Source organism: Tenrec ecaudatus, chromosome 6 (assembly GCF_050624435.1).
Source record: "Tenrec ecaudatus isolate mTenEca1 chromosome 6, mTenEca1.hap1, whole genome shotgun sequence".
NCBI lineage: Eukaryota > Metazoa > Chordata > Mammalia > Afrosoricida > Tenrecidae > Tenrec > Tenrec ecaudatus.
In genome coordinates, this window is record NC_134535.1 from 132,765,903 (window position 1) to 132,789,899 (window position 23,997).

The following is a 23,997-nucleotide window of genomic DNA, read 5'->3' on the forward strand; positions in this document are numbered from 1 at the left end:
GAATAGCCTGTGGCTGTGAAATTTTGTTTCCTGCTTGGGAAAAATGTCACAGACACTGTAATGATGTTGAATGCAGCTTACAAGGACAGCATTGTGGAAAAAACTCAGGCATATGAGTGTTTTTCTCATTTCAAAAAAGATGAAATGTCTATTGATGACAAACCTCATTCTGGATGTCTGTCAACTTCTCCAAACAGATGAAAATGCCAGCTCTTAGTGCATTTGGAGTTCATTCCACCAGGTTGCACTGTTAATCAAGCTTTCTATCTAGAGGTTCTGAAAAAATTACATAACAATGTGTGACAAAAAAAGGTCTGATTTGTGGCAGGTAGGGACTGTTTTTTGCCACAACAATGCACCTGCTAATCCTGCCATTGCAGTGTCAGTTTTTGGCACACACACACACAAAATTATCTTGGCCCATGGACCTGACTCACCTGACTGTACTTCATGCAACTTCTGTATGTTTCCTTGAATGAAGAGGGACATGAAAGGACAGTGATTTGATGACCTAGAAGAGGTGAAGAAAAAACTGAGGGAGGTACTGTCCACCAAGCCATCCAAACGGATGAGCTTGAAAAATGTTTCCAAAAGTGGAATCATACATTTGACAATGTATTAAGTGTAATGGAGAATACTTGAAGGTGATGGTGTTGTTTTGTAAAAAAATTTAAATACATACTTTGAAAATATATTCCATGGATTTTTTTTTTTGGGGGGGTAGCCCCTTGTAGACAAGTGTTTCCAGTGGTTCATGAACTTGAAGTGTTTTGTTATTCTGTGAATTTCTGGTGACTTGATTTTGGTTAATGCCTTTATTGTAGCTTGTACTTCTTCCTTCAATTGATCATATGCTAACTCTTGAAATGTTTGAATATTGACCAGTTCTTTTTTGAATAGTGACTAGATATTCCTTCTTTGTCATTCAATATTTTGTCCATTGAATCTTTCAGTATTTCAACTCAAGCCTATTTTAAAAATCATTTTATTCAGGAATCATACAACTCTTATCACAATCCATATATACATTGTGTTAAGCTCATTTGTACATTCATGCCCTCATCATTCTCAAAACATTTGCTCTCCACTTAAAACCCTGGCATCAGCTCATTTTCCTCCCTCCCTCTCCCTCATGAACCCTTGATAGTTTATAAATTATTATTTTGTCATATCTTACACCCTCCAACATCTCCCTTCACCCACTCTTTTGTTGTCCGTCCCCCAGGGAGGGCGTTATGTGCAAATCTTTGTGATTGCTTCCCCCTTTCTACCCCACTCTTCCAGTATCGCAACTCTCACCACTGGTCCTGAAGGGATCATCCACCCTGGATACACTGTATTTCCAGTTCCTATCTGTACCAGTGTACATCCTCTGGTCTAGCCAGATTTGTAAGGTAGAATTGGGATCATGATAGTGGGGGAGGAGGAAGCATTTAGGAACTAGAGGAAAGTTATGTTTCATTGTTACTACACTGTCCCGACTGGCTCATCTTCTCCCGCTGCAACCCTTCTGTAAGAGGATGTCCAGTTGCCTACAGATGGATTTTGGGTCCCCATCCTGCACTCCCCCTCATTTACCATGATTTGATTTTTTGTTCTTTGATGCTGGATAACTGATCCCTTTGGCACTTCGTGATCACACAGGCTGGTGTGCTTATTCCATGTGGGCTTTGTTGCTTCTGAGTTAGATGGGCGCTTGTTTACCTTCAAGCTTTAAGACCCCAGATGCTATGTCTTTTGATAGCCGGGCATCATCAGCTTTCTTCACCGCATTTGCTTATTCACCCGCTTTGTCTTCAGTGATCATATTTGGAAGGTGAGCATCATGGAATGCCAGTTTAATAGAACAAAGTATTCCTGCATTGAGGGAGTACTTGAGTGGAGGCCCAATATCCTTCTGCTACCCTAATACTAAACTTATACATATATGCACACAGATCTATTTCCACATCCCTATATATAAATATATTTACGTATGTATATGCCTTTATTTAGACCTCTATAAATGCCCTTTGCCTCCTAGTTCTTTCCTCTACTTCTTTTTACTTTCCTCTTGTCCCACTATCATGTGCAGCCTTCATTTGGGTTTCAGTAATTCCTCTCGGTTACATTACACTTGGTCACGCCATACCAGGCCTCCCACACCCTCCTCACCACTGATTTGGATCACTTGTTGTTCCCTTGTCCCTAGGTTTGTTAACACCACTTCCTTTTCGCCCACCTCCCCCTCTCCCATGTCCCCCCAGAACTGTTGGTCCCATTGTTTTCTCCTCCAAGTTGTTCATCCAGCCTATCGTATTTAGACAGACCTGGAGAGATAATAACATGCACAAAAACAAGACAGAGCAAAACCCAGCAACAAAAGAAAACAAACAACAAGAACAATCCAGTGACAAAAAAATTAAACAAAATACAAGAAAGAAAAGCTTGTAGTTAGTTCAAGGATCATTTGTTGGTCTTTAGGTGTGTTTTCCAGTCAAGTCTGATGGGGCGTCAATGCCTGGCCTATTTTTGGTATTCCTTAGGGGCTTCGTTGCTCTGTTGCCCTTGCTGTTCTGTTCCACCCTCTTAGTGTTTTGTCTTGGTGTTGGTGGGATCATATTGGGTGAAGTCCCACACTGTGTCTCCAGTGTTGTCCCCTGTAGGGCTATGGGTCAGTGAAGGATGTTGTGTCTCATAGTGGGGCTGCCATATGGTCTTCTCTGTGAATTGGCTGATCTGAGCAGGAATATTGTCATCAAGGCTTGGTGGGCCCGGATGTGCTCCACTCTTTCTTCCTCCCCCTTCATTTGCTCCTGTGTGTCTAATCAGACACGTCCCTCTCCTGGAACTGCAGATTCAGTGCCGTTCTCTAAAATAAATTCTTCTGGGGAGAGAGGTAGGTGTTCACGTAGCTGGGATTAGGGCCGGTTTCTCAGACTCAACTCAAATCTTGACATTTTTTCAATTCTTTCAGCTTGAGATATACTGAACATATTCTTCCTTTTTGGTGTTCTCATTCCAAGTCTTTGTACATTTTATTATAATACTATACTTTTGTTTTCCTGAGCTGCCCTTTGCAATTTTTTGTTCAGTTCTTTTCCTTCATCACTTTTCCCATTTGCTTTTGCTACTGTATACTTAAGAATAAGTGTCAGAGTCTCTTCTGACATCCACTTTGGTCTTTTATTTTTATTCCCTTGTTTTCTTCATGTATGTTTTTGATGTCACTCCACAACCCTTCAGGTCTTTTGTCATTAGTGGTCAATGCACGACACCTATTCTTGATATGTGCTTTAAAATCAGGTGTGATATACTGTTATGATGTTAATTTTCTTCAGTTTCAACCTAAACTTGCATAGGAGCAGGTAATGGTCTGTTCCACAGTCAACTCTTGGACTCTTTTTACTAATATTGACTAAAATTTGACAAAATTCTCCATCATCTTTCCACAAATATAGTCAATTGGATATGTGTATTCCTGTTGAAATCCATATGTGTAGTTGCTGTTTATGTTGTTGAAAAAGTATTTGCAATGAAGTTATTCATCTTGCACTGTTCTATCATGAAATCTTTAGCTTTATTTCTGTCACCAGAGTCATATTTTCCAACTACCAACCCATCTTCTTTTCTATTTCAATCATTATCAAAGCATTTTGTTTGCATGTTTGATCAACTTCAGACAGAAAAGTTAGTTGGATTCTTCAATTTGAATAGAAGTTATATTAACTGGTTTTTTTTAAAAATCTTTTTATTGGGGCTCATAAGGCTCTTATCACAATCTGTACATACCTCAATTGAGCAAAGCACCCTTATACATTCGTTGCACTCGTCACTCTCATAATTCACCTTCCACTTGGGTTCCTGGAATCAGCTCGGTTTCCCTTTTTTTCCCCCCATCCCCCTCCCTCCCCGATCCCACCCCTGGTCCCTTGATAAGTTTATAAATAATTATTATATCTTATCTTACACTCCCCGGCGTCTCCCCTCTAACTGGTTTTTCTTTTAGGCATACAGATATTATCCTATCAAATATAGTATCATATTTAAAATAGATTTTGATTTGGAAATGTTGATGGCAATGTTTGTACAAGTGTGCTTAATACAATTAAATGATGAATTATTATAAGTTTTTAAGAGCTCCCCAATAAAATTATTAATAAGAATATAAATCTTAAAATGTTATTTTTGATGACATTCCTCTTGAATTTGTGATTCCTGGCATAGTAAACCATGATTGTTGGTTTCAAAACTGCTAATACCAGTCAATTTCAGCTAATTCTTAGGATATCAATTTCTGTACATTCCATTTAGTTTTTGATGACTTCTAATATTTCTAGATACATACTTCATAATTCCACATTTCTATTAATGGATTTCTAAAGTAATTTTCCCCCCTCATTTTGAGATATGCCCCAACAGCAAATGAAATCCTTATTGCAACCACCAGGCTGACTACTTTGAAATGGCAGCTCCTCCTCAATAGTATTTTGAATGCCTTCCAAGCGGAGGGGCTCATCTTCCAGCACTGTATCTGCTCTCTTGTTTGTATCTCAAAATCACAGACTTGTTTAAGCACCTTTGGGCTAGAATGCCTTCCCTGGCTCTAGTGTTCTCTGCACCTGTTCTATACTATGGCTTCTTTTGCTTTGTTTAAATAGAAAAAAAAGTCACTTAAGAATTTTCCTGTATGCCATATTAAAAAATAAAAATCAACGTCCTGTATGCCATATTAAAAAATAAAAATCAACGAATTGTCTTTTCCCCTAATGCCCCCTGTAATGGGTTCAACAGTGTTCCCCAAAGATTCTTATCATCCAAAACTTGTGAATGTGATTTTATTCAGAAATATGGCTTTGTATGCACGCTGTCATCAAGTTAAGATGAAGTCATGCTGAATTAAGCTAAAAAACAAAACAAAATTATGTCATTGAATTGATTCTTATAGTGATCCTCTGTAGAGTTTGGGGGCTGTAAGTATTTATAGGGGACAGATCTCCTCACCTTTCTCCCCTGGGAACGGCTAGTAGTTTTGAACTGTCAACCCTGTGGTTAGTGAAGAAACTCAAGAGAATGCTATGTGAGCACAGAGACCTTTAGAGTGATGTGACAACAATTCAACGCATGCCAAGGATTTCTGGCATCTAACAAAACAAACCCCCCCCCCCCCAAACAAACAAACAACCCAGGGTAGTGACTCGAAACAGATTTTCTCTTAGATCCTACAGAAAGAACCAATGATGTTTTGATTTTGGCCTTCTAATGTTTAGACCTTGGAAAGAAGACATTTCTATTGTTGTAAACTATTCCCACCCATTTGTAGTACTCTGTTATAGCAGACTGAGGAACCTAGTACGCCTTGTTTTCATTTTCCATTTTGTAAGGATTTTTATCATTTTTATTATCATTTTAATGAGATCCACAGGAAGTAGAGGTAATAAATGTATGCTGTTAGCCAACTTTCATAAAAAATCCTAAATGTAGAGTCTGATAAAGATTCCTGGGGCACGGTAGAGGATAAGAAAAACAACAGTCAATACTGTGGCAAAATAAAAAGAAATCTTAAACGCTTTCACTTGGCTATCCAAGATACAGCAATTGGTCTCTATTTTCCTGATCCAAGAGAAGTAGGGGAGCCAGGAGTAGGAGGAAATGGAATACATGCCTGATTGCTTCTATGAATTATTGCCTTCTGCTTATGAGTCAAGAAGAATTGGATGGTACCTGGCTATTACTGAATGTTCAGATAGAAGAATCTACAACGCATAATCTTAAATCCTCAAGGAGCCACTGAGCCTGGACGAACCCCTAAAAATATTGCCATGAGAAAAATCTTTAAATCCTAAGCCCAAATAGCCCCTGAAATTTTCTTTCAAGCCGTTTAGCCTAACTAGTAAGAATATCTGCCTTGAACATTGTACTGTTTTAAGAACTTTCTATATGGGGTCCAACTGACAAAAGCAACCAAAAATATTAGCTAGGAAGCTTAGTGGGCAATGAGTTTATATTCACAGGGAGGGACCACTCAGAATAGGAGGGTGAGAATGGCTGCACACCGTGAAGAGGGTCATCCGTATCACTGTGCTGTGTATGTGCGTGCTTTCACGTGTATATTCTCAACAGCAGCACAATAAAGTACGGGCAGGATTGCGGTGAATAATGTAGTGCTTAGCATGTTAACTCAGTTTAGGCATATAGCAGGGCTCAGACATCTAGTTAAAACGCCCCTTTACAGTTGAGAAAAGTAGGAGCCAGAAGTAATTTGCCAAAGATCCCACAGTTAGACACTGACAGAATGCAGAACAGAAATATGTATTAACTCCTGGTGTACTTTTCTTTCTACCTCACACTGGAGGGGAGCGCCAGGATCCACGAATCAAGGTTTGATGAGATAGGCGTTGACAAATAGTCCAAAGAGGCTTTTTGCTGGGTAAATAGCTAGGTGTCCAAGAGAATGCAGTGTTTTAGGGTGATGATTCGGTGACTTTACAGTCCTCTGACAACACAGAGGCTAACAATTGGTAGCCATATATGGAGGTAATGAAGGGGAGACTGTACAGCAGGGCCCGGAAATAAGTGTATGATGAGCCTGGTCAGGATGACAACAGGATTGGGTGAATGACTGAAATACTGCAGACAGATGGGAAAATACTAGTGAGATTCTGAAAACGGATTAAGTACAGGAGGCTGGAGAATGAGGATGAGGGCGGGAGGGGTTAAAGCTCCTTCCTCTCAAGAGCATGTTACATTATTTGAATAAACATTGGAAGATGGGAATAAATTAACTCACATCATCCTGTTAATGCCTGCAACTACCCTTTTTTCCCCATGAACCCGTCAAAAACAAACAAACCCCCAAACAAAAAAAGATAAACCAAAAATACAACCGGGGACCAGTAAGAAGACTGAGTTGCCTGAAACTAGGCACCAGTTGCCTGGCTTCCTCTCCCGCTGTGAGGTCCAGATGAAACGGCATCTGGCACATGGCAGGCATGAGCGTGGGCATGGATTTCGTCCACACTCCGCTCTCCCCCTGGCATAATCGCTCCAGAAAAGCCCACGTACACTGGCCCGTGTCCTCCAATGCCCACATTCTTCCCTCAGAACCGCGCGGACAGGCCTGCGTTCATACATTCCGCAGAAGCTAAGGGGGTGGTGGTGCGGAAACCCACCCTCCCGACAGAGGACGCCGGCGGCAGCAGTGGGAGTCCAGCCGCGCCTCCACGGGCAGCCTGGACCGTCTCCCGAGCGGGCGGCGGCCCCACGCTCCGTGTAACGGGCCTCGGGAAGGAGGGGTGGGGCTTCTCGAAGGTTGGGGGGGAAAGACGTTTCGACTCCCCAGAGTTTCCAGGCCACCGCTTCCTACGGGAAGCACAAGGAGACAAACGCCTCCTTTCCTCACTCCTACCTACCGCCTCTCCCCAGAGCCGGCTCCGGCGATCCCGGCCGAGGCCACGGGGGCCCTGTGGGTGGCGGGCGGGCGCGCGAAGCCGGGCGTTAGTGTGCACCCGTAGGTCTGTGTACGTGCTCCGCGCTCTGGGTGCCGCCGAGTCGGAGCCACCTCTCAGCTAGTCCCCCGAAGGCGCCCGAGGCCTGCGGGCGGCCGAGCGAGCTCCCTCAGGGGCGGGAGACGAGCCAGGCGGGAGGAGGAGCAGCGGCCGCTGGCGGCGGGGCCCGGGCCGGGGGCGGGGCTAGGTGTCTCGCGCAGGGGGCGGGGCGCGGTGACGTCGGCGGGCGCCCGGGCCGTGCTGTGGCGGTGGCGGCGGCGGCGGCGGCGGCGACGGCGGTGGTAGTGGCGGCGGCGGCGAAGGCGGCGGTGGTGTCGGGGCTCCGGCGGCGGCGGCAGCCCAGAGGAGGGTGAGGCGGCTGTGCTGGCGGCAGGTCGGAAGTCAGGCGGGACCCAGCGCGTCCCCGCCTGTCCCTGGCGCCGAGGCTTTTTGCCTTTCTTACCCGGCTGCTGCTTCACGGCCCTGGCTAGGGCAGGGCAGCGCGCCCCCGGGGAGGGCGGAGCTGTAGGTGAGGCTTCGGGACCCCTCCCCCTCCTCTCTACCGGGGGTGGGGTGGGCTGGGGGGATGGGGACGTCCGGGGAGAGGCGGACCCCACCCTAACGCACCGCTGCCCACCGGCGGGCTCCACCCTTACCGAGTTCCGAGACCGGGCGGGAGCTGAGGCTAGATGAGGGGAATCCGGGGCCAGAGGTGGGTGGGAATGGGAAGGTGGGGGTGTCTGGGCGCTTGGAGAAAGGAGGTTGGGAGGTGTACTGGGCTTGAGGTTGTGGGAGAAGCAGTGGGGAGACGGAGAATTTGGGGAGCCATGTGGTTGGGGCGCGGTCCGGCTGGATCTGTGGGTTTAGGTGACCGATGTCAGATGTTGGAGATGAAGATTCCTTTTCCCGCGCGTGTGTGTGCGTGAGTGTGTGTGTGTGTGTGTGTGTGTGTGTGTGTGTGTGTGTGTAAAGGTGCAGGTGATGAGAGGTTGAATTGCACAAGGAAGATGATGCCTTTGAGGCAGCTGCAGCAGCGATTGCACTGGGTCTCCCGTCTCCACGTTAGGATTTTGGGTTATTTTTCTTACTCCGGTCGGGCGGCCGGGAAGGAAGAGGATCCTCTTGCTTTGGCTGGGTGTGGGTAAACGGTGAGCATGGATAGATTTGAAGTTTTACACCCAGGCAGAGTGAGATCTTGGGTTAGACAACTTCATTCTGGCAGCAAGCGTTCGGGAATAGGTCGCGTTACATTTAGTTCCTTGAAGGTGTTGTCTTCCAGTGTTCTGTGACTAAAAGATCTTTTTATATCACATTATTTCTCAGCTTTATCCTGTCTTTTTAAACGAAGGCACGAGAATCAGGTGGTTGCTTTGTAAGTCCTATTTCTGAATAGTAGTTGCAAGTGGTTGTGGTTGACTGAATACCTAATGTAAAATACCGGAACGTTTCAAAGCATGGCTGTTTTTACAGCTCTGTTCCCCAGCTCAGCCCAGTAGACCTTGTTATTTAGACAGTTTGATTTCAACACTTATTGGAAGATATTTTTATTTCCCAGGTGAAGGCATATGTAATCTTTATTACATACTGTGAAAATGAAATAGAATACTCTTTTGGGGGTAGGCTCTTAGTTCTTCAGAAATGTTCTTGGAGTCAGGGTTTTTAAAATGCTGTGCTACAGTCCTCGGGGCATGGTACCTGTCACATGGAAGGACCGAAGGGGTGTGTTTCTAAGAGCAAATGACGTTCTTCACATCAGTGTTTCACAATAATCAGAGTCTTCTTTCTTGCTCCCTGCTCCCTATTAGGTTACAAGATTCACTGACCTTACCTATCAGTGTCATTTAGCGGATTTCTTGCTCAGAAAAGTGGCCCACTGATGGACATGTATTATGTAATGCATTAAAGTAGGCACGACTCAGTAATTCATCGATGGAGGAAGACAAACTGTTATGAGATGAAATCTAAGCAGTGATGTTCCCCAGGTTTACCCAATTGTTTTTTGAAAATTGGCCAGAGAAATGTTTGCTGGGTAAACCCCACCTCCCCACCCCGGAGAGAAATACAGATGTGTTTCAGTAGTTGTAAACCACTGCCTTTCTACAAGCCTACTTAATGGGCAGACTGTTCGCTTTTGCCAGATACCTATGCATGTACAGACTACTGGAAACAGGTTCATAGTAGCTATGAAGTGAGAAAGGATATGATTCCATTTTTAAAGATAGAAAATTTAACTGTATTCAGACTGGTTGAATTATATGTTGGTTCAAATGACTACTTTTTATTTTGGGTTAGTTATTAGAAAAAAATTTACCATATCCACTTTTGACTTATCAATTATACTTCGGCTTCCTTGGGTACACATGGAGGCATATGTGAAATAAGATACCAGGTGAAACCTTGTATACGCCTAGCATGGGCATTCCATTGCTTATAATAACTCAAAACAAAACAAAAATAAGCAAACACTGCCATTGAGCTGATGCTGACTCTGACAAGGCTTTCAACTCCGGAAAGATGTACAGTCTTGGAAACCCACAGGAACGGTTCTCCCCTCTTCTTTGGGGTTGCTATGAGCAGATGGCCTATGGTGGGATGTGATTATTGTACTTGAGATCCTCTGATTTTGGAGACAATAGACAGGTGTGGAAGGGGAACAATAACATTAGGGAGGTCTGCACTCCTAGGGATAATTAGCCATTGGAAATGAAAATGACAGAGTTTACCTAAGGACAAAGTTCAGAGGAGGTCGGATAGGAGGAGGAATAGAAACAGCGTATACTGGAAGGAAGTGGGATAATTGATTTGTAGGAATTTCAATCAATTACATTAAACAACGTGCATGAATTTTTTAAAACAGAAGTGTGATCTTTTGGTTATTAGCTAAATACATTGCATTGTATATTAAAAATTGACACCCAAATCACACACTGCCATCAAGTTGATTCCAACTCACAGTGACCCTGTATAGGGTGTCTAAAGAAGACTGTATTTCTTTATGGGAACAGACAGCTTTTTAAAAAAATAAACTCCTGGGAAGTGGCTGGTGGGTTTGAACTGCTACCCTTGTGGTTTGAGATCCAGTGCCTAACTCACGATGCCACTAGGGCTTCTTAAAAGTTGATAAATGTTATGAAAATAAGTAGGAGATGGGGATAGGCAATGAATGTGGAATGGGATGGACTTGTGGAAGTCTTTACTCTGAAAAACAGGGCACTATTTCAATGAAGAAATGATATAAACTGATTTATGTTTTAAAAGAATTGCTCTGGATACTGTGTAGGGACTTAGAATCAAGGACGCTAGTCAGGAGGTACATCACAATGTTTCAGACCAGAGTGACTGCTGAGGTGAGGTGGTGAGCAGTGCTTGGATTTTGGGTGTTCCGAAGATGGCTGCGCTAGTGTTTGGTGGTGATCGATCAGGGATGTGAGCAAAAGAGGATGAAGTTTCCAGTAAATGAGATGGAAAAGATTACTGTGAGAGTGACAGAAATTCAGGGGAAATACTTGGGATATAGTGAAATTTGTTGTCAGCTTCTATGTGGTATTTAAAATAAAAAATGAGTGAGCTTATCAGGGATTAATTTAGATAAAAGATCGCCACATCTGAGGCTTCAGGCACTGACTCATTATTCATTTATCCATTCAACAGTTATTTATTGAGTATGAGTCTGGGTACTTTTTTTTTTTAGGTATTGGGTTACAGCTGTCAACAGACCAATCCTGATCTCACTGTCATTGAGTTGATTCCAACTCAGCAATCCTACAGGACAGAGTCCAATTCGCCATTAGGTTTTCTGGGACTGCAAATCTTTGTGTGAGCAGACAGCTTTATCTTTCTCCCATGGAGTGACTGGTAGGTTTGAACCACCAACCTTCCATCTAGCAGCCCAGTGCTTAACACACTATGCCGTCAAAGCTTGTTGGCAGTGAACAAAGCTGAGAAAAATCCCTTCATGAAACCTACCTTCTAGATACGGTAGGGAGTGAAGAGGAACTCAGTGCAAAACAAAATAAATAAAAAGAGGCCATTGAATTAGGAGGAAAGCTGGGGGATTGTGATACCCTGGCAGAGAGAGAGAATGACCAACTGTGTCATTGCTTAGAGATGTGTCAGTGTTGGTGAGGAGAGGACGCTGCTTGATTAGACTGTCTAATCGAAACGACGATGCTTTTCAATGTGAGGTAAATGATAAAAGTATAAGACTTAAAAAAAATTTCTCTGGATTGATGAAAAACAAAAAACTTGAAAATACAAGATTGGAGGGAAGAGAGAACGGGGAGGGAGGGGAAAAAATGAGGACCTGATGCCAGGGGCTTACGTGGAGAGCAAACGTTTTGAGAATGATGAGGGCAGTGAATGTACAAATGTGCTTGACACAATTGATGTATGTATGGATTGTGATAAGACTTGTATGAGTCCCTAATAAAATGATTTAAAAAAGAGAAAATAATGATGGCAACATATGTACAAGTATGTTTGATACAATTGGTATATGGATTGTTATAAGAGCTGTAAGAGCCCCCAATAAAATGATCTTTTAAAAAAAAGCTTGATTTTTTTTGGAGAACAAAATAGCTTGGAAGTGTATGCTTGTACTGAGGAGAAGCAGATGACTTTTGGTTGTTCATAATTTGATGGATACTTATCTTTTAAAAAATAGCTAATATATGCACTAATCAGAAGGAATACATGAATGTACAGGAAAGAGAAAATCTCTCCTCTCCTATCCAGATCTCCTTTTAGGAGGCAGTCACTGCTTTTAGCTGTTAAATTTTCCTGCCTATGAAATTCTGTGCATCTGCAAGCTATAATATGACACCTAGCTATTTTAGAGTTGAATAAATATGAGCTGAAAGGTGTAACAACTATTTCCTATATGTAGAAACATATACATAATGGGTGGGGAGGAAAGACTGGTGGCCAGGGTTGACCAGATTTAGGGTTCTGGTTCACCCCATTAATTCAAAGGGCGGAAGAGCTCATTCTCTGTACGCAACTGAAACTCATCCCAGTATACCTTTCCAGAATCTAGACGAAAAGACAGGTTTATATTTATATAATTTATTTCTGTAACTTCAAAAACTTCAGATTATTATTTTGTGACAGATATTTTAATGGAGTTGGTATTATTTTAATCAGGACATGTATTTTTATTTCCAATTCTGAAACTGCCATCAAAAAGAATCTAGCTACATAGCAGACATCTCCTGGATTGATTGTACTGTTTCCGCTAACCGTTTGCTAGTTAGTTCACATGGAAGTCCCTAAACCATATTGCATTAGGAAAATACATGAAGATTCCTGTCAAATTATGCATTTGACCTCAGCCTAGTGGTTTGCACCTTTTTTGGTTCTAAATTATGGAGTAAGTTAAAAATGACAGGCGGGAGCAGTGATTTAAAAATCTAAGATGAAGAGATAAATTCAGGATATTTTATGGAAAATGACATGATAATTCTCGAGACTGGTTTTTGCCTAGTTGACTCATTCACTTCACTTAAGGGAATCGTAGGGTAGGTGTGGCACTTGGGGAAAAAAAAAAGCTGTGAAATGGATTGTAGTAGTAAGTGTACCACACTGCTTGATATGAGTCAACTATGGAATGGTATGATGTCTAGATTAGCTCCTTATAAAATGATTTGGGGGTGGGGGCTGTGGTAAAAATATATATAAGAAAACATTTGCCACTTTTACCTTTTTCTTTAAACATGTATTATTACTGGGGCACTAAGTACTTTATTGTACAGCTATCTTCACTATCTGTTTCTAATCTTCCTCCCAAGGTGCAACTCCCCCAGCTTGCCCTCTTTGGTCTCTGTGCCTTACATCAGTGTCTGTTTGAAACTCTTGTTCTGATCGCAGCCATCATCCTAGTTTTGCTCAGTTGGTTTTCAATGCAGGACGACCCAGGTGATTAGAGCAGATAGAACTTTGTTCTCTAGATTTTCATTGGCTGCTTTTTGGGAACTAGATCTCCAGACCCTTTTTCTGAGGTTCCCCTGGCTGGATTTGAACCAGTAACTTCAGTTTGAGTGCTTAACTGTTTGTGCCATCCGAGGACTTCAAACTGTGGCACACCTGGTTTTATTGTGCTTTGGGGATGGTGCGATTTTAATAAGCCGAGTAAGTCTACTGGCATCATTTTTCCAACAGTAAGTGCTCACTTTGTGTTTCTTTGTCACATTTGGTAATTCTTAAAACATTAAAAAAATTTTAAGTGTAAACACAGATTTTATAAGCACTGGTAAACCAAAACATTTGTATGGCTTGCCTCATACAAATATTTGCTTTGCTGAGGTAGTATGGGCCTGATACTGCAATGTCCCTGCAGGTATACCTTTATCTCATTGTGGTTTTGATTTACATGTCCCTAATGATGCATTAATAAGGTGGAGCAATGGTTAAGGACTCAGCTGCTTAGTGTTCTGAATGCATTAAAAAGGCAAACCCATTGCCTTTGATTTGATTCTTCCTTAGAGCAAGCCTGTAGGGCAGGGCAGAACTGCCCAGTGGGTTTTCAAGGCTGCATGCCAGGTCTTTTTTCCCCTGGTGCCAGCTCGTGGGTTTGAGTCGTCCTTTTTGACTGTCTGCTGATCATTTAACTGTTGTGTCACCAGAGCTCCCTAGATCACAGCCTGGAAAACGCTGTGGGGCAGTTCTGATATATCACATGGGGGTGCTGCGAGTGGTAAACTACTGGATAGTATCTAAAATGACGATAACAGTGACGATCTTATGATGCTGGGCGCATGTGGCCTTGTTGACCACATATTTGTATATCTTCTTTGGTGAACTGGCTAGTCAAATTCTTTGTACCCTTTTTGGTGGGATGTTTCTTATTGTTGCTAAATGGTCAGAGTTCTTTGTATGTTCTGGAAATTAAACCCTAATCTGGTACATAGCCTATTGCCATCGAGTCAATTCTGATTCGTAGGGATTATGAGGCTGTCATTCTTCTTGTTTCCCCCCCTCACAATCGGCTGGTGGTTTGAATCGCTGAGCTTTAAGTTAGCAGTCCAAAGTTTACCCACAGTGCCATCAGGACCCCGTCAGGGCTTCTTTATTAAATGCTTTCCCAGTCCAGCGCTCATCTCTCTACCTTGTTGAGTAAGTTCTTTGATACACAAAATTTTCTAAGTGAAATCTAACTTATCTTTGTTCCTTGTGCTTTTGGTATCCAGTCTAAGAATCCGTCAAAAACGGGATCCCCCAAAGCATTACTTCTTACCTCTACACTTTGTAGAGTTTTAGATTTTACTTTTATTTAGACCCAGGATCCATTTTGAGTTAAGTTTTGTGTATGGTGTGAGAGATGAATCGAGCTTCGCTCTTTTGCACGTGGAAATCTAATCTTCCCCGCTAGTACTATTTAAAGAGATGGTGACAGAGAATCACTGCTGTTGGGAGTCTTATTTTATGGGTATCACTTGCCCTCCTTCTCTGCTGTGTTAAGAGGGCAATGTAGTTGTTTTTTTTAAAAATCATTTTATTGGTGGGACTCTTAAAGGTCTTGAAGCAACCCATATATCCATTGTGTCAAGCACATTATTACATATATTGTCATTATTCGTTTCAAAACATTTTCTTTCTATTTGAACCCTTGGTATCAGCTCCTCATTTTATCCTCCCTCCCCCACCTTCCCACCTGCATGAACTGTTGATAAATTATTATTATTTTCATATCTTTCAGCATCCACTGTCTCCCTTCCTCTTTGTTTCTGTTGCTGGTTACCCTGGGTTGGGGTGTGTGTATTATATGATCACTTCCCCCTTTCTCCCCCGGCCTTTGCCCTACCCTCATGGCATCGCTACTCCCTTTATTGTTCCTTAGCGGTTTCTCTGTCCTGGATTCTGTGTGTCAAGAGCTCTTATCTGTAGCAGTGTACATGCTCTGGTCTAGCTGGAGTTAAAAGGTAGAACTGGGGTCATGATAGTGGGGGAGTAGAGAGGGGAAGCATTAAGGAGCTAGAGGAATATTGTATGTTGCATTGGTGCTATTTTGCATCCTGACTGGCTTGTCCCTTCCTTGTCTACAGATGGGCTTTGGGTCTCCACTTCGCCCTCTTTTGTTCCCATTGATTTTATTATTTGGGGTATTTTGATGCCTCATGATGACACAGGCTGGTGGGTGGTTCTTTTTATATGAATGTGTTGTAGGTGAATAGAAAGGAAATATACCTGTTAAAAACAAATAAGGTATCTTTAATTGAATTAATATGGATGATTGGGGTCAAGAGTAAAAATATATGAAAAATGTAAGTTATAGAATCTTCGGAAGGAAATTTTCTTGCATAATTTCTAAACATAATTCAACCTAATTAATAAACTATCATTGGCTAGTAATGCTACAGGAATTGATTTAGTAAAACTATTGGTTTCAAGTATAATTACTTAAAAATTATCTTATAAACAGGTAAAATAATTTTGTGATAATTTGCTTAAAAAGTTTCTGGATTATTTTTCTCACTGTATAACTTTGGCCAAGTTATTTTATTGTCTAAAACTTAATTTATCTATAAAATGAGACGAATATATCAATTTTTCATTGTTGTAAAGCGTAAATTCCCAAAGTTATATGACCTACTGCCCCCTTTTCTGGAAAAAAAAAATCACTCAGTGCTCCCCTGGCAATTAAAAGCTTTTGTACTATAGCCTATAGTCTAGGAAAAAGTGTGGGAAATTGCTTTTGTCGCTCCTTTGGATTGTTCAAGCCCCTCCCCCAAGGAGGTGGGACGATATTGTTCACATTTGGACACGCTGTGTAAAGAACAAGTGAGATAATAAGCAAAGAACTTTTAAGAAAGTGTTTGAATCATAAGAAATATTCAAGAAAAGTTAACGGCCATGATAGTGGGGTAAAGACAGTGATTTAGGGTATTGTGGAACCCCAACCATCGTTATCAAACGGGAGAATAGCACCTGCCATTAAACAAATTTTTTTTTTTTTCTGGGGAGAAAGATCCAACCACTGCCATCCAATTGATTTGACTCATAGCGACCCTGTATAGAATTTCCTAGGCTGGAACTTTGAACGGAGAGCCTCATCTTTCTCTTGCAGAGTGGCTGGTGGTTTTGAGCTGACCTATGCTTACCTAACAGAGCCATCAGTGCTCCTTAGGGTGGAAGGAAGGAAAGTGGATACCAAAAATTGTAGGGCAGTGCTATTCATAGGACTCTCTTTGATGTTGAACTGCCCTATATTGTTAATGTTCAATAACCATTAGTCACTTGTGGCAATCGAACATTTGACATGTAGCTATTGCGAAGGAGAAACAGAATTGTTAACGTTATTAAAATTCATTTAAATAGCTACTGTGACAGACCTGTTGAATAGTACAGTTAATTATACAGTTTTAAACTCTTGAATTGAATATTGAACTCTAGCAGTATTTTAACATAGATTGTGTAAAAGGTAGTTTTAGAGATCTTGACAAGGAAATCGTGATCAAGATCTGGTGTTGATTGACAAAGTCGTATCAGAAAAATCCAGTTTCATAGAATTAACATTCCACTAAATCTTTTCATGCTACTTTTGTGGGAAGTCTTTTTTTTTTTAAATGCCTTACATTTCATGAGTGTTCTCTACTGTGCAAGTCATAACTATAAGTAAATATTTTATGAGTGGTTGAAAGTACAATTTCTTGAAATAAAGACTTTCCAAATGACTTCACAGGAGACTAGAAAGTGACTTTGGAGAGAGTGAATTTGAGGAACATCCATGTACATTTTGAAGTGATCCATGATGTTGGCAGGAGTGATGGGGTAGACGATAGTGATATCTGTACCCTAATCATCAGATGCTCATGTTCTCACCAAGTGTTGGAATGATGATCATTGCTTATAGTGAAGAACCAAACAAACCTAAGCCAACCCAACCTACTGTCATGAAGTCGATTTGAATGGAGAGTGACATCGTACAGGATTTCTGAGACTACATCTTTCCAGTAGCAGACTGCTTTATCGTTCTCCCTTGGAGCAGCTGGTGGGTTTGAACTGCCAACCTTGTAGTTACCTGTCCAACACCTAACTCTAGTGAAGAAGAGGAGGTAAAAGACCATGTTGTTGAAGAGCATGAGAATCAGATTGACAGGGATTTTACAGGAGGATTCAGGAGAATACCAACTTGTATTGCCCAGTTTGAGAAGACTGACTGGGAAAGGTAGTTGTCATTTAAGGCAGTGAGGTAGTGAGAGCCTTCTCTGAAGTTGAGGACTCTTATAGGAGTCATTTGTAATGGAAGGTAGGTCCACAAGAGCCCCCTTTTTCCTTTTCTTCACACTATTGGCTTCTTTCTGTCATCCTTTATGTTCAGATCTCTATCATCCAACAGAAATGTCCTCTCCAATTTATACTCTCCCTAACTATTGTTTTAACATGCCAATTTGAATAAATGGTGTAAATCCGCTGCATTAGAGCCCAGGTGGTTTAGTGAGTTATGAGATTGGCTATTTGCAAGGTCAGCAGTTCAAAACCACTAGCCCCTTCAGGGGAGAAAGATGAGGCTGTCTTCTCTTATAAACAATCACAAGCTCAGAAAATCACAGGGGTAGTTCTCCCCCATCCTACAGTGTCACTGTGAGTTGAAATCCTCTTGATGGTAATGCATTTGGTTTTGTTTGCTATGCTGCCAATTTTTTTTACCTGCCATTTTCTTCTCAACCTATTTCTGTCTTCAGCAATTCATTGAAACCGCTTTGCTGGCATTTCTAATGCCTCTAAAACCAAGTGCTGTTTTTTGATCCTCATTTTATTTAACTTCTTAGCAGCTGTGTCAGCGATCTATTATCCTATAACAAATTGGTCCAACATTTGGTTGCTTAAAATAATAAACATGAAAAAAATCCCACATTATGTCAGTGTCTGGGTCAGAATTTTGGTGGAGAGCTTCACATTACGTTGCAGTCACAGTGTTGTCCTGGGCTGCTGCCATCTCAAGACTTGACTGGAAGGGTCTGCTTCAGAGCGCACTTGGCCATCGTTGGCACGCTTCAAGTCTATGCGGGCCGTTGACTGGCAAAATCAGTCCCGGATCACTTGAGGGTCCCTTTAGGGTCCCCTCAATATGGCACCTTCTGCAGGTTCCTGCCTCTGTGGGGAGAGAGGAGATGTTACCCAGGTCTTTTTAAACTTAATCTCATAGTAATATTGAAATGTATTACTTTTGCTGCATTCTCTTCTGAAGATGCGGGACAGAAGGTCCAATACATTTCAGGAACTCTGGGATTCTACAGAATGGAAGAGGGTGGTGGTTTTTGGACAGAGGATGTGGATCATTCTGAACCTTTTCAAGCTTGCTCACCACTGCAGTATTTGACCCAGTCTGATTCTCTTCTCTAAGAAGCTTGCTCTCCTTCTGAGGTCTGCAGATTGTTCTCTTCTATTTTCTCTCCTGGTTCCCTGGATTCTCATTTTCAGTAACCTTTGTTGAATCTATCTGTAAGTGATTTCCACCCCTTCTGTGCTAGTTTGGGTACTTTAGAGAAACAAACCCACAGAAACTCATGTATAAGAGAGAGTTTTATATAAAGGTTAAGTGTGAATCAAGAAAACATCCCAACCCAGTGCTGCCAAAGCCCACAAGTCCAACATTAACCCATATGTCCAACACCAATCCACAAAGTCCTCTCCATCTCACAAAACAGACACAATGACGCCAACTGCAGGAGGAAAGCCGAGTCAGTGGATGTGAAAGCATTTCAGCCCTGGCAGGGGTCTCCACACGGCTGCTCCAGCACCCAGGGCTGCATCGGGGCAGGTCCATGCGGCTTCTCCTCAGGGATGTCTTGTAGAAAGTGAGCCTTGCTAGCTAAAGCAGGGAACTGGCTAAGGCAGCTGCACCCTGGTCCAACCATCAGAAAGCAAGAGACCTGAGAACTCGAAAGGCAAGGCTCACTCAGCCATTTATATCCTCAGCCCTTCAATTAACCCCACATGTGTTTTATCAGCCAGGTTGGCAAAATTAATTAACGAACTCACCTTCTATTTAATTTTTGATCGGCAATGCCAAGTTTCTAGTTTTCTGTCATCAGCTGGTACCTATTTGCTAAGTCTAAGGACCAGTATATCCAAATTTCTGCTCAGTATTCCTATTTAGATGTCTCTTACACTCAGCACATCTAAAACTGAATATTGATTTCTCCCTTTCTTGATAAACGATGCCACAGGTTGATCAAGCCAGAAACGCATGTGTTCTTGATGCCTTCTCTTCCACTTTTCCATTTTACTATTTTCTTTACACTTTGGAAAAGTCATTTCCAGTGATCGTATGAGTTTTTGAAAAAAAATAGTGCATCCCCAGTCAGGGTCTAAGCATTGTTGGGTGTTTGCTCAGTGATTGACAGGATCAGAGCTCTGCTTTAGAAGCCTGTGCTCTCACTGATAAAGTGGCTCACCCAGTAAGGAAACCAAATCCTCTGTTTCTTTGGACTTTGTTTGCTGTGGTGAATCCCATGATGAGTAAAGAGCCCTGGCGTTTGCTGGTTACAGTGTCCAATGGCCAATTGAAAGGTCGTTGGTTTGAACTCTGTAGTTGCTCGGCAGGAGCAAGATGGGGCTGTCTTCCCTCCTGAAGATGGCAACCTTTGGAGTGCCAGGGGCTCTTCTGTCCTAAGGATGCCTGTGAGTTGGAATAGGTGGCAGCAGATTTGATAGGATGAGTAGGTAGTGGTTTTCATCTGAAAGCCCCTTTACATGGATATATTATATTTCTCTTTATTGTTTGAAAGGCATTTAATCAAAAAAGAAAAAAGTTTGAACAGTAGTTAAGCATGTCTGAAACTTTAAAAACCTTAAGACCTCAAAAACATTCCATGGAAGGAATAATTTCATGTTGAAGTCCTTTTTATTTTTCAGGGTGACACATATCTGTAAAAGTATAAAGTACAAATGCATAATTTAGTAGATTATTATAGAACAAACTTGACTAGGTTCTCCGATGTAGCGTTTGGTTTGTGAGATTTAGATTTGTTGTGTAGCGTTGTAGTTTGTTCATTTTCATCACTGGTAGTGTTCCATTGAATAAGCAGATCAAAATTTATCAATTATATTATTGATGGAAGATCTAGACAGTTTTCAGTTCCAGGGTGTCATGAATTATGGTACTATAGACATTCTAGTACATATTGTTTGGTGTATACATATGCATTGTTGATGGAATCATAGACAGGCATGTAAGTATTAGATTATAGGATACAAATACATATAATTTTAGTAGCTATTGCTGGACAGTGTTCTTAGGTGTAAATGTATATTCCCCAAGGAATTTCTTTCATCTTGTGTGCTGTTGCTGCTGCTGTTCTGCACTCCTAAGAGTTGTAGCCAGATTCCTCACTTCCCCCCAAGGACCCCTGGAACTCAATGTTGAGATCTATGTAATGAGTTTTCTGTTTATGCTCGTATCTATGTGTATTACTATGTTCTTTTTATAATTTTATTTATGTTCTTCCTTCTTTTTCTTAATCCCTTTAACCCTTCCTTTCTTTCTTTTCTTTTTTTTTCTCTACATTTTATTAGGGGCTCATACAACTCTTATCACAATCCATACATATACATACATCAATTGAATAAAGCACATCCATACATTCTTTTTTTTTTTTTAACAATTTATTGGGGCTCATACAATTCTTATCACAGTTCATACATATACATACATCAATTGTATAAAGCACATCTGTACAGTCTTTTCCCTAATCATTTTTTTCTCCCATCCGTACATTCTTTGCCCTAATCACTTTCAAAGTATTTGCTCTCCACTTAAGCCCTTTGCATCAGGTCCTCTTTTTTTCCCCCTCCCTCCCTGCTCCCCCCTCCCTCATGAGCCCTTGATAATTTATAGATTGTTATTTTGTCATATCTTGCCCTATCCGGAGTCTCCCTTCCCCCCCTTCTCTGCTGTCCATCTCCCAGGGAGGAGGTCACATGTGGATCCTTGTAAACAGTTCCCCCTTTCAAACCCATTCACCCTCCACTCTCCCAGCATCGCCCCTCACACCCCTGGTCCTGAAGGTATCATCCACCCTGGATTCCCTGTGCCTCCAGCTCCCATATGCACCAGTGTACAACCTCTGCCCTATCCAGCCCTGCAAGGTAGAATTCGGATCATGGTAGTTGGGGGGAGGAAGCATCTAGGATCTGGGGGAAAGCTGTGTTCTTCGTCGGTACTACATCGCACCCTGACTGACCCGTCTCCTCTCCTAAACCCCTCTATGAGGGGAATCTCCAGTGGTCGACAAATGGGCCTTGGGTCTCCACTCTGCACTTCCCCCTTCATTCATTATATATTTTCACACATATATATATATATTTTTGCTTGATGCCTTATACCTGGTCCCTTTGGCACCTCGTGATTGCACAGGCTGGTGTGTTTCTTCCATGTGGGCTTTATTGCTTCTGAGCTAGATGGCCGTTTGTTCACCTTCAAGTCTTTAAGACCCCAAACACTATCTCTTTCGATAGCCGGGCACCATCAGCTTTCTTCGCCACATTTGCTTATGCACCTGTTTGTCTTTGGCGATAGTATCATGGAGGTGTGCAGCCACTGATATGATTTTTTGTTCTTTGATGCCTGATAACTGATCCCTTCGTTACCCTCCCTTTCCCCCGACCCGGCTTCCCCATAACCATCAAAGTCTGCTTCTTTTGTGTGAAAACCATGAAACAATGATAGTTCTATAGTGCTCTCATACATTTGTTTTTATGAGATTGAGTAATGTTGCTCAGTATAATATCTTCCAGATTTGTCCATGTCATGAGGTGTGTGGTAGATTCATCATCTTCTCTAGAGGTGCATAATATGCCACTGTATGTTTGTAACAAAATTGATTTACTCACTCCTCTACCAACATGCATTTCTATTTTTCCATCTTCTTGCTCTTGTGAAGGTATGCTATGATAGCATGGGTGTGCATATTCTTTATTTCTTTATGGTTGGGTATATACTGAGTAGAGAGATTGCTGGATAATACGATATTTCTAGTTCCATGTGTATGAGGAAGTGATACACTGCTTTCCACATCAGTGATTGTACAGTTTTAGAGTCCCACCAGCATTGTATGAGTGCTCTTATCTGTCTACATCCTCTCCAGTACCTGCTATTTTCTGTGTTTTAAAATTTTGCTATCGCTGTTTGCGTGAGGTGTTAGTTTTTTTAATTTCCATTCCTTCTACCCTCCCAGCATTGCCAGTCTCACCACTGATCCTGAAGGGATCATCCACCCCGGATTCCCTGTGTGTCCAGTCCAACTGGAGTTTTTAATGTCAGTGTAAGTCAATTGATGTTTTCTCTATGAATAGTTCTTTTAGAATGAAAATAATTCTCTCTAGAAGAACTCTTTTACTTTGGACACATCTTTTACTTTGGATGTATAAATTTAGATAAGACCAGTTTCTAGAAAAGGACGTGGACATCAGCGAAAACAAGTGAAACCGTGGATGAGAGGGGTTGGCACAGTAGTCAAAGCAGTAGACTCACTATGCTCATAAAGAGGGCACAGGCTACATTTTGTTCTGTTTAAGGGAGGTTGCCATGAGACAGCCAAAGCCAGCGAGACGGGGTTAAGTCAGTGGCAACTAACAGAACAATGCCTTTACATCCTAGTTAAGAACTCTTTCCTGTGGTCTCTTAATACCTTCCAGAAGTGCCAGGGCTGTACCTTTCTTACACAATTCACCTGTTACTGATTTTTGTATATGTTATGAAGTAGGAGTTAGGGTTCATTTTTACCCTCATGTAATAGTTGATTTTCTCAGTGCTCCTTACACACAATTTCTTCCTTTCCTTACTGATTTATAATAAATTAAGGATCTCTCTTCTGTTCCATTTGTCTGTCTTACTCCATTTGTAAATCATGAAGGGCTGTTTCCAAAATATATAAAAAAATCTCTTACAACTGAGTAAGAGAAACAACCCAAAGGAAACATGGTACAAAGTCGGAATAGACATATCACCCAAGATGTTATAAACATGGCAAGAAGCACATGAAAAAATGTTTACCCTCATTAGTCATTACTTACTGTCATCGAGTCCACGTCGACTCACAGTGACCCTATAGGACAGAGTAGAACTGTCCCTGTGGGTTTATGAGGCTTTAACTCTTTCAGGAGTAGAAAGTCTCATCTCTCTCCTGAGGAGCTGCTGATGGTTTGGAACTGCCCACCTTGCGGATAGCAGCCCAACACATAACTACCACATCACCAGGTCTCCCTTTTAATTGTAGTCAGTAGGGAAATGCAAACTAACATCACAATGTGATACTGCTGTGCATCCAGTAGAATGACTATAATTAAAAGATTATAATCCAAGTATTGGCCAGGATGTGAAGAAACTGGAACTCTCTTACATTTGCTTGTGGGAAATAGAGTGTTATAGCCATTTGGAAAATGTTTGGCAATTTCTTACATTAACCGATCTGTACTGTACTGCACGGCTTCAGCCATTCGACTCTAAGCACATTTCCACAAAAAGATTTGCATGCAGCATTTTTCATAGTAACAAAAACTTTAGACAACCCAAATGCCCCTCAGCTGGTAA

General features: G+C 41.8%; 1 protein-coding gene across 8 annotated transcripts in view; it reads left to right on the forward strand.

The window, feature by feature from the left end:
* The first annotated feature begins 7,746 nt into the window (after positions 1-7,746).
* The window catches only part of ERC1 (ELKS/RAB6-interacting/CAST family member 1), a 479,183-nt gene continuing 462,932 nt past the window's right edge, over positions 7,747-23,997 (forward strand). For 3 of the 8 annotated variants that reach the window (XM_075552244.1, XM_075552246.1, XM_075552247.1), the window contains exon 1: positions 7,783-7,995. The gene's annotated coding sequence lies outside the window, so the exon portion shown is untranslated. Of the gene's footprint in view, positions 7,996-23,997 lie in introns of all 8 variants that reach the window. The other 5 variants (XM_075552243.1, XM_075552245.1, XM_075552242.1 and 2 more) reach the window with 4 other exon arrangements.